This window comes from Anomaloglossus baeobatrachus, chromosome 4, assembly GCF_048569485.1.
Source record: "Anomaloglossus baeobatrachus isolate aAnoBae1 chromosome 4, aAnoBae1.hap1, whole genome shotgun sequence".
Lineage (NCBI taxonomy): Eukaryota > Metazoa > Chordata > Amphibia > Anura > Aromobatidae > Anomaloglossus > Anomaloglossus baeobatrachus.
In genome coordinates this window covers 700,126,806-700,142,828 of record NC_134356.1, presented here as the reverse complement: position 1 = coordinate 700,142,828, position 16,023 = coordinate 700,126,806, and the positions used below count along the sequence as shown (strand labels likewise).

Sequence of the window (16,023 nt, the reverse complement as noted above, 5' to 3'; positions counted from 1 at the left end):
GCAAAGTCCTACATCTGGGCTGGAAAAACAATCTACAGAATGGAAGGATTAGGGATAAGCAACAGCATGTGTGAAAGAGACCTTGGTATACTAATAGATCCACAGACTGGACATGAGTCAACAGTGTGACGCAGCAGCAAAAAGGCAAACACCATTCTAGGATGTATTAACAGAAGCATCCAGTCTAGATCACGTGAAGTCATTAACCCCCTCTACTCCTCTTTGGTCAGACCTCATCTGGAATACTGGGCCAGTTCTGGGCACCACACTATAAAAAAAGACATTAAAAAACTAGAGCAAGTTCAGAGAAGACCAAGCAGAATGATGACCGGTCTATAAACCATGTCCTATCAGGAACGGTTAAAGGAACTGGGAAGGTTTAGCTTGCAAAAAAGAAGAGTGAGAGGAGACATAATAGCCGTCCACAAATATCTCAAGGACTGTCACGCTGTAGAGGGATCAGCCCTGTTGTCATTTACACAAGGAAAGACGAAAAGCAACGGGATGAACCTGATGAAGAGGAGACACATTAGATATTAGAAAAAAACTTTTGACAGTGAGGAGATCAATGAGTGGAACAGGCGACCGTGAGAGGTGGTGAGGTCTCCATTAATGGAAGTCTTCAGAGACTGGACAGACATCTGTGTGAGATGATAGAGTGAATCCTGCTGTGAGTCGGGGGCCGCACTCGAAGACCCTGGAGGTCCCTTCCAGCTCTAACATTCTGTGATTCTATATATTCTGCTCTGTGCTAGGCTGAAGTGTGGTAGTGTTCAGTCGTAGGATGAGCTGTGAGAGTGTCCTGTGCATGGTGCTGGACTGAACTGTGTGAGTGTCCTATGCTCAGTCCTAAGCTGAGCTGTGAGAGTGTCCTATGCTCAGTCCTAAACTGAGCTGTGAGAGTGTCCTATGCTCGATCCTAAGCTGACCTGTGTGAGTGTCCTATGCTCGATCCTAAGCTGAGCTGTGAGAGTGTCTTATGCTCAGTCCTAAGCTGAGCTGTGAGAGTGTCCTATGCTCAGTCCTAAACTGAGCTGTGAGAGTGTCCTATGCTCGATCCTAAGCTGAGCTGTGAGAGTGTCTTATGCTCAGTCCTAAGCTGAGCTGTGAGAGTGTCCTATGCTCAGTCCTAAACTGAGCTGTGAGAGTGTCCTATGCTCAATCCTAAGCTGAGCTGTGACAGTGTCCTATGCTCAGTCCTAAGCTGAGCTGTGAGAGTGTCCTATGCTCAGTCCTAAGCTGAGCTGTGAGAGTGTCCTATGCTCAGTCCTAAGCTGAGCTGTGAGAGTGTCCTATGCTCAGTCCTAAACTGAGCTGTGAGAGTGTCCTATGCTCAGTCCTAAGCTGAGCTGTGAGAGTGTCCTATGCTCAGTCCTAAGCTGAGCTGTGAGAGTGTCCTATGCTCAGTCCTAAGCTGAGCTGTGAGAGTGTCCTATGCTCAGTCCTAAGCTGAGCTGTGAGAGTGTCCTATGCTCGATCCTAAGCTGAGCTGTGAGAGTGTCTTATGCTCAATCCTAAACTGAGCTGTGACAGTGTCCTATACTCAGTCCTAAGCTGAGCTGTGAGAGTGTCCTATGCTCAGTCCTAAGCTGAGCTGTGAGAGTGTCCTATGCTCAGTCCTAAGCTGAGCTGTGAGAGTGTCCTATGCTCAGTCCTAAGCTGAGCTGTGAGAGTGTCCTATGCTCAGTCCTAAGCTGAGCTGTGAGAGTGTCCTATGCTCAGTCCTAAACTGAGCTGTGAGAGTGTCCTATGCTCAGTCCTAAGCTGAGCTGTGAAAGTGTCCTATGCTCGATCCTAAGCTGAGCTGTGAGAGTGTCTTATGCTCAATCCTAAACTGAGCTGTGACAGTGTCCTATACTCAGTCCTAAGCTGAGCTGTGAGAGTGTCCTATGCTCAGTCCTAAGCTGAGCTGTGAGAGTGTCCTATGCTCAGTCCTAAGCTGAGCTGTGAGAGTGTCCTATGCTCAGTCCTAAGCTGAGCTGTGAGAGTGTCCTATGCTCAGTCCTAAACTGAGCTGTGAGAGTGTCCTATGCTCGATCCTAAGCTGAGCTGTGAGAGTGTCCTATGCTCAGTCCTAAGCTGAGCTGTGAGAGTGTCCTATGCTCGATCCTAAGCTGAGCTGTGAGAGTGTCCTATGCTCGGTCTTAAGCTGACCTGTGTGAGTGTCCTATGCTCAGTCCTAAGCTGAGCTGTGAGAGTGTCCTATGCTCGGTCCTAAGCTGACTTGTGTGAGTGTCCTATGCTCAGTCCTAAGCTGAGCTGTGAGAGTGTCTTATGCTCGATCCTAAGCTGACTTGTGTGAGTGTCCTATGTTCAGTCCTAAGCTGAGCTGTGAGAGTGTCCTATGCTCAGTCCTAAGCTGAGCTGTGAGAGTGTCCTATGCTCAGTCCTAAGCTGAGCTGTGAGAGTGTCCTATGCTCAGTCCTAAACTGAGCTGTGAGAGTGTCCTATGCTCAGTCCTAAGCTGAGCTGTGAGAGTGTCCTATGCTCAGTCCTAAGCTGAGCTGTGAGAGTGTCCTATGCTCAGTCCTAAGCTGAGCTGTGAGAGTGTCCTATGCTCAGTCCTAAGCTGAGCTGTGAGAGTGTCCTATGCTCAGTCCTAAACTGAGCTGTGAGAGTGTCTTATTCTCTGTCCTAAGCTGAGCTGTGTGAGTGTCCTATGCTCAGTCCTAAGCTGAGCTGTGTGAGTGTCCTATGCTCGGTCCTAAGCTGAGCTGTGAGAGTGTCTTATGCTCGGTCCTAAGCTGAGCTGTGAGAGTGTCCTATGCTCGGTCCTAAGCTGAGCTGTGAGAGTGTCCTATGCTCGGTCCTAAGCTGAGCTGTGAGAGTGTCTTATGCTCGGTCCTAAGCTGAGCTGTGAGAGTGTCCTATGCTCGGTCGTAAGCTGAGCTGTGAGAGTGTCTTATGCTCGGTCCTAAGCTGAGCTGTGAGAGTGTCCTATGCTCAGTCCTAAGCTGAGCTGTGAGAGTGTCCTATGCTCGGTCCTAAGCTGAGCTGTGAGAGTGTCCTATGCTCGGTCCTAAGCTGAGCTGTGAGGGTGTCCTATGCTCGGTCCTAAGCTGAGCTGTGAGAGTGTCCTATGCTCAGTCCTAAGCTGAGCTGTGAGAGTGCCCTATACATGGCATTAGGCTGAGCTGTGAGAAGGCCCTATACATGATGCTAAGCTTAGCTTTGTGTTTTCTTTGCAGGGTGATAGACTGAGCTGTGACAGTGCCCCGTATGAGGCTGAGCTGTGGGATTGCCCCGTATGAGGCTGAGCTGTGGGATTGCCCCGTATGAGGCTGAGCTGTGGGATTGTCCCGTATGAGGCTGAGCTGTGGGATTGCCCCGTATGAGGCTGAGCTGTGGGATTGTCCTGTATGAGGCTGAGCTGTGGGATTGCCCCGTATGAGGCTGAGCTGTGGGATTGCCCCGTTTGAGGCTGAGCTGTGGGATTGTCCCGTATGAGGCTGAGCTGTGGGATTGCCCCGTATGAGGCTGAGCTGTGGGATTGTCCTGTATGAGGCTGAGCTGTGGGATTGCCCCGTATGAGGCTGAGCTGTGGGATTGCCCCGTTTGAGGCTGAGCTGTGGGATTGCCCCGTATGTGGCTGAGCTGCGGGATTGTCCCGTATGAGGCTGAGCTGTGGGATTGCCCCGTATGAGGCTGAGCTGTGGGATTGCCCCGTATGAGGCTGAGCTGTGGGATTGCCCCGTATGAGGCTGAGCTGTGGGATTGCCCCGTATGAGGCTGAGCTGTGGGATTGCCCCGTATGACGCTGAGCTGTGGGATTGCTCCATATGAGGCTGAGCTGTGGGATTGCCCCGTATGTGGCTGAGCTGTGGGATTGCCCCGTATGTGGCTGAGCTGTGGGATTGCCCCGTATGTGGCTGAGCTGTGGGATTGCCCCGTATGTGGCTGAGCTGTGGGATTTCCCCGTATGAGGCTGAGCTGTGGGATTGCCCTGTATGTGACTGAGCTGTGGGATTGCCCCGTATGAGGCTGAGCTGTGGGATTGCCCCGTATGTGGCTGAGCTGTGGGATTGCCCCGTATGAGGCTGAGCTGTGGGATTGCCCTGTATGTGACTGAGCTGTGGGATTGCCCCGTATGAGGCTGAGCTGTGGGATTGCTCCATATGAGGCTGAGCTGTGGGATTGCTCCATATGAGGCTGAGCTGTGGGATTGCCCCGTATGAGGCTGAGCTGTGGGATTGCCCCGTATGTGGCTGAGCTGTGGGATTGCCCCGTATGAGGCTGAGCTGTGGGATTGCCCCGTATGAGGCTGAGCTGTGGGATTGCCCCGTATGGGGCTGAGCTGTGGGATTGCTCCATATGAGGCTGAGCTGTGGGATTGTCCCGTATGAGGCTGAGCTGTGACAGTGCCCCGTATGGGGCTGAGCTGTGGGATTGCCCCGTATGAGGCTGAGCTGTGGGATTGTCCCGTATGAGGCTGAGCTGTGGGATTGTCCCGTATGAGGCTGAGCTGTGACAGTGCCCCGTATGGGGCTGAGCTGTGGGATTGCCCCGTATGAGGCTGAGCTGTGGGATTGCCCCGTATGAGGCTGAGCTGTGGGATTGCCCCGTATGAGGCTGAGCTGTGGGATTGCCCCGTATGAGGCTGAGCTGTGGGATTGCCCCGTATGAGGCTGAGCTGTGGGATTGCCCCGTATGAGGCTGAGCTGTGACAGTGCCCTGTATGGGGCTGAGCTGTGACAGTGCCCTGTATGGGGCTGAGCTGTGACAGTGTCCCGTATGTGGCTGAGCTGTGACAGTGCCCCGTATGAGGCTGAGCTGTGGGATTGCCCCGTATGAGGCTGAGCTGTGGGATTGTCCTGTATGAGGCTGAGCTGTGGGATTGCCCCGTATGGGGCTGAGCTGTGACAGTGCCCCGTATGAGGCTGAGCTGTGACAGTGCCCCGTATGAGGCTGAGCTGTGGGATTGCCCCGTATGAGGCTGAGCTGTGGGATTGCCCCGTATGAGGCTAAGCTGTGGGATTGCCCCGTATGAGGCTGAGCTGTGGGATTGTCCCGTATGAGGCTGAGCTGTGGGATTGTCCCGTATGAGGCTGAGCTGTGGGATTGCCCCGTATGAGGCTGAGCTGTGGGATTGCCCCGTATTTGGCTGAACTGTGGGATTGCTCCGTATGTGGCTGAGCTGTGGGATTGCCCCGTATGAGGCTGAGCTGTGGGATTGCCCCGTATTTGGCTGAGCTGTGGGATTGCCCCGTATGGGGCTGAGCTGTGGGATTGCCCCGTATGAGGCTGAGCTGTGGGATTGCCCCGTATGAGGCTGAGCTGTGGGATTGCCCCGTATGAGGCTGAGCTGTGGGATTGCCCCGTATGAGGCTGAGCTGTGGGATTGCCCCGTATGAGGCTGAGCTGTGGGATTGCCCCGTATGAGGCTGAGCTGTGGGATTGCCCCGTATGAGGCTGAGCTGTGGGATTGCCCCGTATGAGGCTGAGCTGTGGGATTGCCCCGTATGAGGCTGAGCTGTGGGATTGCCCCGTATGAGGCTGAGCTGTGGGATTGCCCCGTATGAGGCTGAGCTGTGGGATTGCCCCGTATGAGGCTGAGCTGTGGGATTGCCCCGTATGAGGCTGAGCTGTGGGATTGCCCCGTATGAGGCTGAGCTGTGGGATTGCCCCGTATGAGGCTGAGCTGTGGGATTGCCCCGTATGAGGCTGAGCTGTGGGATTGCCCCGTATGAGGCTGAGCTGTGGGATTGCCCCGTATGAGGCTGAGCTGTGGGATTGCCCCGTATGAGGCTGAGCTGTGGGATTGCCCCGTATGAGGCTGAGCTGTGGGATTATCCCGTATGAGGCTGAGCTGTGGGATTGTCCCGTATGAGGCTGAGCTGTGGGATTGCCCCGTATGAGGCTGAGCTGTGACAGTGCCCCGTATGGGGCTGAGCTCTGGGATTGCCCCGTATGAGGCTGAGCTGTGACAGTGCCCCGTATGAGGCTGAGCTGTGGGATTGCCCCGTATGAGGCTGAGCTGTGGGATTGCCCCGTATGAGGCTGAGCTGTGGGATTGCCCCGTATGGGGCTGAGCTGTGGGATTGCCCCGTATGAGGCTGAGCTGTGGGATTGCCCCGTATGAGGCTGAGCTGTGGGATTGCCCCGTATGAGGCTGAGCTGTGGGATTGCCCCGTATGAGGCTGAGCTGTGGGATTGCCCCGTATGAGGCTGAGCTGTGACAGTGCCCCGTATGGGGCTGAGCTGTGGGATTGTCCCGTATGAGGCTGAGCTGTGGGATTGCCCCGTATGAGGCTGAGCTGTGGGATTGCCCCGTATGAGGCTGAGCTGTGGGATTGCCCCGTATGAGGCTGAGCTGTGGGATTGCCCCGTATGAGGCTGAGCTGTGGGATTGCCCCGTATGAGGCTGAGCTGTGGGATTGCCCCGTATGAGGCTGAGCTGTGGGATTGCCCCGTATGAGGCTGAGCTGTGGGATTGCCCCGTATGAGGCTGAGCTGTGGGATTGCCCCGTATGAGGCTGAGCTGTGGGATTGCCCCGTATGAGGCTGAGCTGTGGGATTGCCCCGTATGAGGCTGAGCTGTGGGATTGCCCCGTATGAGGCTGAGCTGTGGGATTGCCCCGTATGAGGCTGAGCTGTGGGATTGCCCCGTATGAGGCTGAGCTGTGGGATTGCCCCGTATGAGGCTGAGCTGTGACAGTGCCCCGTATGGGGCTGAGCTGTGACAGTGCCCCGTATGAAGCTGAGCTGTTGGATTGCCCCGTATGAGGCTGAGCTGTGGGATTGCCCCGTATGAGGCTGAGCTGTGGGATTGCCCCGTATGGGGCTGAGATGTTGGATTGCCCCGTATGGGGCTGAGCTGTGGGATTGCCCCGTATGAGGCTGAGCTGTGACAGTGCCCCGTATGGGGCTGAGCTGTGACAGTGCCCCGTATGGGGCTGAGCTGTGGGATTGCCCCGTATGAGGCTGAGCTGTGGGATTGCCCCGTATTTGGCTGAGCTGTGGGATTGCCCCGTATGGGGCTGAGCTGTGGGATTGCCCCGTATGAGGCTGAGCTGTGGGATTGCCCCGTATGAGGCTGAGCTGTGGGATTGCCCCGTATGAGGCTGAGCTGTGGGATTGCCCCGTATGAGGCTGAGCTGTGACAGTGCCCCGTATGAGGCTGAGCTGTGGGATTGCCCCGTATGAGGCTGAGCTGTGGGATTGTCCCGTATGAGGCTGAGCTGTGGGATTGCCCCGTATGAGGCTGAGCTGTGGGATTGTCCCGTATGAGGCTGAGCTGTGGGATTGCCCCGTATGAGGCTGAGCTGTGGGATTGCCCCGTATGAGGCTGAGCTGTGGGATTGCCCCGTATGAGGCTGAGCTGTGGGATTGCCCCGTATGAGGCTGAGCTGTGGGATTGCCCCGTATGAGGCTGAGCTGTGGGATTGCCCCGTATGAGGCTGAGCTGTGGGATTATCCCGTATGAGGCTGAGCTGTGGGATTGTCCCGTATGAGGCTGAGCTGTGGCATTGCCCCGTATGAGGCTGAGCTGTGACAGTGCCCCGTATGGGGCTGAGCTCTGGGATTGCCCCGTATGAGGCTGAGCTGTGGGATTGCCCCGTATGAAGCTGAGCTGTGGGATTGCCCCGTATGAGGCTGAGCTGTGGGATTGCCCCGTATGAGGCTGAGCTGTGGGATTGCCCCGTATGAGGCTGAGCTGTGACAGTGCCCCGTATGGGGCTGAGCTGTGGGATTGTCCCGTATGAGGCTGAGCTGTGGGATTGCCCCGTATGAGGCTGAGCTGTGGGATTGCCCCGTATGAGGCTGAGCTGTGGGATTGCCCCGTATGAGGCTGAGCTGTGGGATTGCCCCGTATGAGGCTGAGCTGTGGGATTGCCCCGTATGAGGCTGAGCTGTGGGATTGCCCCGTATGAGGCTGAGCTGTGGGATTGCCCCGTATGAGGCTGAGCTGTGGGATTGCCCCGTATGAGGCTGAGCTGTGGGATTGCCCCGTATGAGGCTGAGCTGTGGGATTGCCCCGTATGGGGCTGAGCTGTGACAGTGCCCCGTATGAAGCTGAGCTGTGGGATTGCCCCGTATGAGGCTGAGCTGTGGGATTGCCCCGTATGAGGCTGAGCTGTGGGATTGCCCCGTATGGGGCTGAGCTGTGGGATTGCCCCGTATGGGGCTGAGCTGTGGGATTGCCCCGTATGGGGCTGAGCTGTGGGATTGTCCCGTATGAGGCTGAGCTGTGGGATTGCCCCGTATGAGGCTGAGCTGTGGGATTGTCCCGTATGAGGCTGAGCTGTGGGATTGCCCCGTATGGGGCTGAGCTGTGGGATTGCCCCATATGAGGCTGAGCTGTGGGATTGCCCCGTATGAGGCTGAGCTGTGGGATTGCCCCGTATGAGGCTGAGCTGTGGGATTGCCCCGTATGAGGCTGAGCTGTGGGATTGCCCCGTATGAGGCTGAGCTGTGGGATTGTCCCGTATGAGGCTGAGCTGTGGGATTGTCCCGTATGAGGCTGAGCTGTGGGATTGCCCCGTATGGGGCTGAGCTGTGACAGTGCCCCGTATGGGGCTGAGCTGTGGGATTGCCCCGTATGAGGCTGAGCTGTGACAGTGCCCCGTATGGGGCTGAGCTGTGACAGTGCCCCGTATGGGGCTGAGCTGTGGGATTGCCCCGTATGGGGCTGAGCTGTGGGATTGCCCCGTATGAGGCTGAGCTGTGGGATTGCCCCGTATGGGGCTGAGCTGTGACAGTGCCCCGTATGAGGCTGAGCTGTGGGATTGCCCCGTATGAGGCTGAGCTGTGGGATTGCCCCGTATGAGGCTGAGCTGTGGGATTGTCCCGTATGGGGCTTAGCTGTGGGATTGCCCCGTATGTGGCTGAGCTGTGGGATTGCCCCGTATGAGGCTGAGCTGTGGGATTGTCCCGTATGGGGCTGAGCTGTGGGATTGCCCCGTATGAGGCTGAGCTGTGACAGTGCCCCGTATGGGGCTGAGCTGTGGGATTGCCCCGTATGAGGCTGAGCTGTGGGATTGCCCCGTATGGGGCTGAGCTGTGGGATTGCCCCGTATGAGGCTGAGCTGTGGGATTATCCCGTATGAGGCTGAGCTGTGGGATTGCCCCGTATGAGGCTGAGCTGTGGGATTGTCCCGTTTGAGGCTGAGCTGTGGGATTGTCCCGTATGGGGCTTAGCTGTGGGATTGCCCCGTATGAGGCTGAGCTGTGGGATTGCCCCGTATGAGGCTGAGCTGTGGGATCGCCCCGTATGTGGCTGAGCTGTGGGATTGCCCCGTATGAGGCTGAGCTGTGGGATTGCCCCGTATGAGGCTGAGCTGTGGGATTGCCCCGTATGAGGCTGAGCTGTGGGATTGCCCCGTATGAGGCTGAGCTGTGACAGTGCCCCGTATGGGGCTGAGCTGTGACAGTGCCCCGTATGGGGCTGAGCTGTGACAGTGCCCCGTATGGGGCTGAGCTGTGACAGTGCCCCGTATGGGGCTGAGCTGTGACAGTGCCCCGTATGGGGCTGAGCTGTGACAGTGCCCCGTATGGGGCTGAGCTGTGACAGTGCCCCGTATGGGGCTGAGCTGTGGGATTGCCCCGTATGGGGCTGAGCTGTGGGATTGCCCCTTATGAGGCTGAGCTGTGGGATTGCCCCGTATGAGGCTGAGCTGTGGGATTGCCCCGTATGAGGCTGAGCTGTGGGATTGCCCCGTATGAGGCTGAGCTGTGGGATTGCCCCGTATGAGGCTGAGCTGTGGGATTGTCCCGTATGAGGCTGAGCTGTGGGATTGCCCCGTATGAGGCTGAGCTGTGGGATTGCCCCGTATGAGGCTGAGCTGTGACAGTGCCCCGTATGGGGCTGAGCTGTGACAGTGCCCCGTATGGGGCTGAGCTGTGACAGTGCCCCGTATGGGGCTGAGCTGTGACAGTGCCCCGTATGGGGCTGAGCTGTGGGATTGCCCCGTATGGGGCTGAGCTGTGGGATTGCCCCGTATGAGGCTGAGCTGTGGGATTGCCCCGTATGGGGCTGAGCTGTGGGATTGCCCCGTATGGGGCTGAGCTGTGGGATTGCCCCGTATGAGGCTGAGCTGTGGGATTGCCCCGTATGAGGCTGAGCTGTGGGATTGCCCCGTATGAGGCTGTGCTGTGGGATTGCCCCGTATGAGGCTGAGCTGTGGGATTGCCCCGTATGGGGCTGAGCTGTGACAGTGCCCCGTATGAGGCTGAGCTGTGGGATTGCCCCGTATGAGGCTGAGCTGTGGGATTGCCCCGTATGAGGCTGAGCTGTGGGATTGCCCCGTATGAGGCTGAGCTGTGGGATTGCCCCGTATGGGGCTGAGCTGTGACAGTGCCCCGTATGAGGCTGAGCTGTGGGATTGCCCCGTATGGGGCTGAGCTGTGACAGTGCCCCGTATGGGGCTGAGCTGTGGGATTGCCCCGTATGGGGCTGAGCTGTGACAGCGCCCCGTATGAGGCTGAGCTGTGGGATTGCCCCGTATGAGGCTGAGCTGTGGGATTGCTCTGCACACGGTGTTGTGCTGAGGTGTGAAGGATTTGTGCACGGTGCTGCGCTCCTGTAAACCTGTGCCAGGTAACTCAGTGTCCTGTGAGGAGCTCTCTGGCACCACATAGTAGTGAGCATACCCTGCAGCGCTCCATGTAACCCTGTGGTGGTGGCAGAGGGGTCTCATCTGCTGTGGACCTGGAGGGCTGGGCAGGTGTGGTGCCCCTCAGCTAGGTGGTAGAGAACCTCCTCAGTGAAGTTGTGGCTGGTGTCAGGAGACACCCCGGGCCTCCTGTCCCCCTCATCCTCCGGGTTGTCCCCTTTCGTCCCTGTCTATGCTCACCCTGTTGACATCTCGCCTGTCAGGAAGTCCTGCCTCTTCTCTCTGCCTGTCCCCCAAGTGCTTCCTTCCCTCTTTCTCCTCACTGTGTCTCTCCTCCCCTTTCTGCTGTCTCTCCCTCCTCTCGGGGTGTCTCTGTAACACCCTGCTGTCTATCCTCCCTCTAACCTTACTGCTCTGTGTCTTCTTCCTCTCTCTTCAGGAACTTCTTGAACTCCTGTAGACTCCTCATAGCTCTGCCTGCCCTTACTCTGGGACGTCTCCCCATCTCGCGTCTGCTATCTCTATTTCTTTGTAGCACCCTTTCACTCCTTTATTTCTTCCTGACACTCTCTTGCCTCTTTTCGCCCTTACGGGTTTGATTTCCCTTAGTGATCGCTGGGTCAACGTAAAGCATTAGACAACGACGCGTTTCGGGCGACAGTCTTACTTCGATGGGCGCTCCGGACAATTGATTGTTGGGAGAGTTAAGGATCTGGCATGCCCAATTTCAGATTTCTAATCCTCCTGTTCACACTGAGATAAGCCGCCATCAGAGGTGTCTGTATGGGAGAGACTACATAGGTAAGGATGGTTCACCTCCCCTAGGTCAACCATCCTTACCTGTGTAGTCTTCTACTAGGCATTGCTCCCACTAGCCAGTTTCCTACTCCACACTGATGAGGGGCAAATACCTGTGGATGGATACCATGTTTGGTATAGGTGGTCTCCTTGACTGGAGACTGCCCTTCCCGTGGTTGTCCCTTCCCGGTGAAAGACCTGGCTAGTTTCCTGCCAGCGTTGAGAAACATGTGATGGTGTCTCCGCGGCATTCTTGTTTTGTATGGGAGAGACGGCTGAGAATCCGCATTCTGCCGACATCGATCTAGTGTGTATGGGGGCTTCAATCCAGCCGCCATCGATCAGTCAATGACTGCGCGCTTGGTAATTGCTGATCTCGTCTTACGTGCTGACCATTACTGTTTGAATGACCGGTCTAAGCAGCAGGAGAGGAGGGAAGCGGAGCGATCGCCCCACCGCTCACAAAAGATCAGGGAATTGTATTGTACAGTGCCTTGACAATCCATCATCCAACAATGGAAGGCGTATGGCACAGCTGCAACCCTACCAAGCCGTGCCCGTCCACATAAACCGACATCCCAAGCACGGAGAGCCATAATTAGAGAATACACACCATCGTCACTCTGGAGGAGCGGTAGAGATCCCAGCGCAGGTGGAAGAATCTGTGCACAGGACGGTGGCTCAGTGGTTAGCACTGCAGTCTTGTGGTGGCCAGTGGTTAGCACTGCATTCTTGTGGTGGCTCAGTGGTTAGCACTGCAGTCTTGTGGTGGCTCAGTGGTTAGCACTGCAGTCTTGTGGTGGCTCAGTGGTTAGCACTGCAGTCTTGTGGTGGCTCAGTGGTTAGCAGTGCAGTCTTGTGGTGGCTCAGTGGTTAGCACTGCAGTCTTGCAGCGCTGGGGTCCTGGGTTCAAATCCCACCAAAGACAACATCTGCAAGAAGTCTGTATGTTCTCCCCAAGTTTGTGTGGGTTTCCTCCAGGTTCTCTGTAATTAGATTGTGTTGCTGATGAATGGCGCTATATAAATAAATAAATATGTATCTGGAGCAGCAAGAAAAAAGCTATTTTTTTAAAGCAAGAAGCCATAAGACATCCTGTGGCTAGGTTGCAAAAAGCCATGTAGTGGTTACAGCGAGCAGTGGAGGAAGGGGCTACGGTCACATGAGACCAATGGAGAACTGGGCTAAATACAGAATCCTAACCTTGCACATAACCTTGAGATCACCATCCACACCATCACACATGGTGGAGGCCGCATCCTGTAGTGGGGAGGCTTTTCTTCAGCAGAGGCAGAGAAGCTGCTTAGAGTTATGGGAAGATGGATGGAGATAAATACAGGACAATTCTGGAGGAAATCTATTAGAGGCTGCAGAAGACGGGAGACCGGGGCAAAGGTTCAATTTCCAGCAGGACAACGACCCTCAACATCCTGCAGAGCTGCAATGGAGGGTTCAGATGAGAGCATATTCCTGTGTGCTTCTGGCTAGCACTCTCTTTCTCCTCTATTTCTGGCCAGCACTCTCTTTCTCCTGTATTTCTGGCCTGCACTCTCTTTCTTCTCTATTTCTGGCCAGCACTCTCTTTCTCCTCTATTTCTGGCCAGCACTCTCTTTCTTCTCTATTTCTGGCCAGCACTTTCTTTCTCCTCTATTTCTGGCCAGCACTCTCTTTCTCCTATTTCTGGCCAGCATTCTCTTTCTTCTCTATTTCTGGACAGCACTCTCTTTCTTCTCTATTTCTGGCCAGCACTCTCTTTCTTCTCTATTTCTTAACAGCGCTCTCTTTCCCCTCTATTTCTGGCCAGCACTCTCTTTCTTCTCTATTTCTGGCCAGCATTCTCTTTCTTCTCTATTTCTGGCCAGCACTCTCTTTCCCCTCTATTTCTGGCCAGCACACTCTTTCCTTTCTAATTCTGGCCATCACTCTCTTCTTCTCTATTTATGGCCAGCGCTATCTTTCCTCTCTATTTCTGGCCAGCACTTTATTTCTCCTCTATTTCTGGCCAGCACTCTCTATCCCCTCTATTTCTGGCCAGCACTCTCTTTCTCCTCTATTTCTGGCCAGCACTCTCTTTCTCCTCTAGTTCTGGCCAGCACTCTCTTTCTCCTCTATTTCTGGCCAGCACTCTCTTCCTCCCCTAGTTCTGGCCAGCACTCTCTTTCTCCTCTATTTCTGGACAGCACTCTCTTTCTCCTCTATTTCTGGACAGCACTCTCTTTCTTCTCTATTTCTGGCCAGCACACTCTTTCCCCTCTATTTCTGGCCAGCACACTCTTTCCCCTCTATTTCTGGCCAGCACACTCTTTCCCCTCTATTTCTATCCGGCACTCTCTTTCCCCTCTATTTATGGCCAGCACTCTCTTTCTCCTGTATTTCTGGCCTGCACTCTCTTTCTTCTCTATTTCTGGCCAGCAATCTTTCCCCTCTATTTCTGGCCAGCACTCTCTTTCCCCTCTATTTCTGGTCAGCACTCTCTTTCCCCTCTATTTCTGGCCAGCACTCTCTTTCTCCTCTATTTTTGGCCAGCACTCTCTTTCCCCTCTATTTCTGGCCGGCACTCTCTTTCCCCTCTATTTCTGGCCAGCACTCTCTTTCTTTTCTATTTCTGGCCAGCACTCTCTTTTCCCTCTATTTCTGGCCAGCACTCTCTTTCTCCTCTATTTCTGGCCAGCACTCTCTTTCCCCTCTATTTCTGGCTGGCACTCTCTTTCCCCTCTATTTCTGGCCAGCACTCTCTTTCTTCTCTATTTCTGGCCAGCACTCTCTTTCCCCTCTATTTCTGGCAAGCACTCTCTTTCTCCTCTATTTCTGGCCAGCACTCTCTTTCCCCTCTATTTCTGGCTGGCACACTCTTTCCCCTATATTTCTGGCCAGCACTCTCTTTCTTCACTATTTCTGCCCAGCACTCTCTTTCTCCTCTATTTCTGGCCTGCACTCTTTCTTCTCTATTTCTGGCCAGCACTTTCTCTCTTCTCTATTTCTGGCTAGCACTCTTTCCCCTGTATTTCTGGCCAGCACTCTCTTTCCCCTCTATTTCTGGCCAGCACTCTCTTTCTCCTCTATTTCTGGCCAGCACTCTCTTTCTCCTCTTTTTCTGGCCAGCACTCTCTTTCTCCTCTAGTTCCGGCTAGCATTCTCTTTCCCCTCTATTTCTGGCCAGCACTCTCTTTCCCCTCTATTTCTGGCCAGCACTCTCTTTCTCCTCTAGTTCTGGCCAGCACTCTCTTTCTTCTCTATTTCTAGCCAGCACTTTCTTTCTCCTCTATTTCTGCCCAGCACTCTCTTTCTCCTCTATTTCTGGCCAGCACTTTCTCTCTTCTCTATTTCTGGCCAGCACTCTCTTTCCCCTCTATTTCTGACCAGCACTCTCTTTCTTCTCTATTTCTGGCCAGCACTCTCTTTCTTCTCTATTTCTAGCCAGCACTTTCTTTCTCCTCTATTTCTGCCCAGCACTCTCTTTCTCCTCTATTTCTGCCCAGCACTCTCTTTCTTCTCTATTTCTAGCCAGCACTTTCTTTCTCTTCTATTTCTGCCCAGCACTCTCTTTCTCCTCTATTTCTGGCCAGCACTTTCTTTCTCCTGTATTTCTGGCCAGCATTCTATTTCTTCTCTATTTCTGGCCAGCACTCTCTTTCTTCTCTATTTCTGACCAGCGCTCTCTTTCCCCTCTATTTCTGGCCAGCACACTCTTTCCCCTCTATTTCTGGCCAGCACTCTCTTTCCCCTCTATTTCTGGCCAGCACTCTCTTTCTTCTCTATTTCTAGCCAGCACTTTCTTTCTCCTCTATTTCTGCCCAGCACTCTCTTTCTCCTCTATTTCTGGCCAGCACTCTCTTTCTTCACTATTTTTGGCCAGCACTCTCTTTCCCCTCTACTTCTGGCCGGCACTCTCTTTCCCCTATATTTCTGGCCAGCACTCTCTTTCCCCTCTATTTCTGGCCAGCACTCTCTTTCTCCTCTATTTCTGGCCAGCACTCTCTTTCCCCTCTATTTCTGGCCAGCACTCTCTTCTCTATTTCTGGCCAGCTCTTTCTTCCTCCTATATTTCTGGCCAGCACTCTCTTTCTCCTCTATTTCTGGCCAGCACTCTCTTTCTCCTCTATTTTTAGCCAGCACTCTCTTTCTCCTCTATTTCTGGCCAGCACTTTCTTTCTCCTGTATTTCTGGCCAGCATTCTATTTCTTCTCTATTTCTGGCCAGCACTCTCTTTCTTCTCTATTTCTGACCAGCGCTCTCTTTCCCCTCTATTTCTGGCCAGCACTCTCTTTCCCCTCTATTTCTGGCCAGCACACTCTTTCCCCTCTATTTCTGGCCAGCACTCTCTTTCTCCTCTATTTCTGGCCAGCACACTCTTTCCCCTCTATTTCTGGCCAGCACTCTCTTTCCCCTCTATTTCTGGCCAGCACTCTCTTTCTCCTCTATTTCTGGCCAGCACTCTCTTTCCCCTCTATTTCTGGCCAGCACTCTCTTTCCCCTCTATTTCTGGCCAGCAATCTCTTTCCCCTCTATTTCTGGCCAGCACTCTCTTTCTTCTCTATTTCTTGCCAGCACTTTCTTTCTCCTCTATTTCTGGCCAGCACTCTCTTTCTCCTCTATTTCTGGCCAGCACTCTCTTTCTCCTCTATTTCTGGACAGCACTCTCTTTCTCCTCTATTTCTGGACAGCAATCTC

At 54.4% G+C, this 16,023-nt stretch overlaps 1 protein-coding gene across 1 annotated transcript in view; it reads right to left on the bottom strand.

Moving 5' to 3' along the window:
• Positions 1-10,865, bottom strand: part of TSC22D4 (TSC22 domain family member 4) — a 54,590-nt gene extending 43,725 nt beyond the window's left edge. The window contains exon 1 of the mRNA XM_075343277.1: positions 10,794-10,865. The gene's annotated coding sequence lies outside the window, so the exon portion shown is untranslated. The remainder of the gene's footprint in view (positions 1-10,793) is intronic.
• Between the last annotated feature and the right edge of the window lie 5,158 nt (positions 10,866-16,023).